Here is a 2,446-nt window from a genome sequence, read left to right as displayed (position 1 = left end):
GAGTCTGGGAACAAGATCGATTCTTTGAGTCCTCATTTGGACTCGAAAGAATCGATCCCAGAGTCGATCTTGCCCTGGCCTAATAACAACACCCCCACGTCTGTACCAGTTATCTGGAGAATACAAGATGCAAGACGTGTAAACGACACACACAAGAAACGGAGGAACATATTTTTTATACATGCCCACAAATTCAGCAGACAAAACAGGAATTAGTGAAGTTACTCAACACAAAAACTAACACACAGATAGACATATACAAAGCCATTTTCCTGAACATGATACAACCGCAAACAACAGGTACTCACAATATTAGATTACAAATAATAGCAATATATAGAGAAACAGTTTGGAAAGTCAGACTACAAACAAATTTTGCAGAAAAACATTATACACCAAACAAGATCTCGGATTTATTTCATAGGAAAATCATCTACAATTTCAACACAGAAACAAAATGGGCAGTCTTTGAGAAATACTTGAGCTGTGGAGAGGAAGAGTGAGTAAATGACCTCGAATACAAGCAGAATGACGAGGACAAGACCAATAGACGAAACATGTAAGACAAGACAAGGCTACTCTGTAAACACAGAGTAACAACGACTTGACACCCCAACGGATGAAAGATGACGAACACAAGAGAACACAGCTCTAAAGCGAATGGAAAAAAACCACCAAATAAAATATGTACATGGCACAAATGAGAACGAGTGAAAAAAATTTCCTGTGTATGAGAGTGGGGGAGGGAAGAGGGGGAAAGGGGTATAAATGAAAAGGCGGACGGGGATGAGCCGCAAATGTAATAGTGGAATGAAGCAGTGAGCATAAGAAAGGGACGTAAATGAGCCCTAGACAGAATGAAACCTGTGATGTTCTTAATTTGTTAAAAGGCCCTTGGGAAATAAAATTAAACAGGCCAAAAAAACAACAAAAAAACCCCCAAAAAACCCAGCCCTTTTCCACCAGGGAGAGCACATCTAAAAAAAAAAAAAAACAAAAAAAAAAAACAACGTGGCTGAGTCAAAGTTACACTATCTTTGCCAGAGTGGCACTCTCTCGTACTGTCTCGTAGTAGTACATGTAGTAGTAGTAGCAGCAAAGATCGCGTAGAGAATCTTTGGTAGTAGATTCTATCTAGTAGTAGGCAGTTTAGTGAACGTGCACGCGGCAGGGCGAATCGGCCTTGATAAGCCCCATAGACTTTTGTGATCGGCCATGAAGCCTTGTGTTTTGATGGGTCTGTCTAAACAACTCGTTAATCTCACTGCCACATCCGACAAGCCTACATCTTTATAAAAGGTAAAGAAAGATCATCAAAATGGTTGAATTCGCGTGAAAATCGATTCGGTAGAACTGGAACTATTAAAATTTGCTTCTGAAAACAATGCTATTTCTACTCAATGAAATAAAAACTACTGGCTGTATTATTCTGTATAAATTATGAAACCCCAGGACGCATTATTATTTAATCCAACATCTTTTGACGCCTGAGCTGTAGAGGTTGAAGTTTTCACAACACTAATAGATCTAGTAATAGGGCTTTCCGTAAAAAATGCATAGATCTACAAAAGCCGAACCACCGAATCGACCGGTCAGCGACCCGGGCACCCCGCTCTCCCCTGCACACTGTGATAACGTGTTGCTTCGGTATCCCATTATTCAACTACATGTATTAATACGTGCGGCTATGGCAATTGGGATGAACTGACTGACAAAACAATTCACAGTTGTTGTTTTTTAAACCATATATTTGACTTAAATAGTGCTGGTGATAGCTAGATCTAGATTCCCTGTCTAGAATCAGTAGTAGCAGGCCAAGGCTAGAAGCAGCCAGAGAGCCTACAACTACTAGATCCATATATAACTTACTGCTATGCCTTTGGGCTTTGGAATTGAAATAAAACGAATTGCACAGTTCTAGTTAATTTTAGATTCAGCAACTAACTGTATTTCCAGAGATAATAATAACAAATCTCACCATAACAATCACTTTTACTTTTATTAGAATAATAAGATTCAACTTTAAAAAAAATAAATCTGTTTTGCGCAAACTTAAGATTTTCTCTACTTGTAGAGCACAGAATATTGTAAGCCTCTGCTCAGTCTTTTAGTATACATAATAAAATACATGTATCTATAGATCTATATAATCATTTTATGTTATTTTCTTGATATTTTTAAAACTCTTTTTTTAAAAACATGTCATAAAATCAAATTGTGCCATTTTCTTTGATAAGAATAGCATTAGCAGTGGACTTTTTAGACAGCGAGTCTCTGATTCAATATTTTTTTTTTTTAAATGCTAATCAATGAAAATTGCAAATTGATAATAGTATAATCCTGTAAAGGATAGGTGGACTCTGGGGTCTGCATAAATACTAGGTTTTAGGATGTGAACCCCGGAGTCACCGTAGTGAAATAAGGTTTGGTTTAAGTTTAAGTAAGG

This window comes from Aplysia californica, unplaced genomic scaffold, assembly GCF_000002075.1.
Source record: "Aplysia californica isolate F4 #8 unplaced genomic scaffold, AplCal3.0 scaffold00969, whole genome shotgun sequence".
Classification (NCBI taxonomy): domain Eukaryota; kingdom Metazoa; phylum Mollusca; class Gastropoda; order Aplysiida; family Aplysiidae; genus Aplysia; species Aplysia californica.
The sequence above is the reverse complement of the archived record's forward strand: the minus strand, read 5'-3'. Positions refer to the sequence as shown.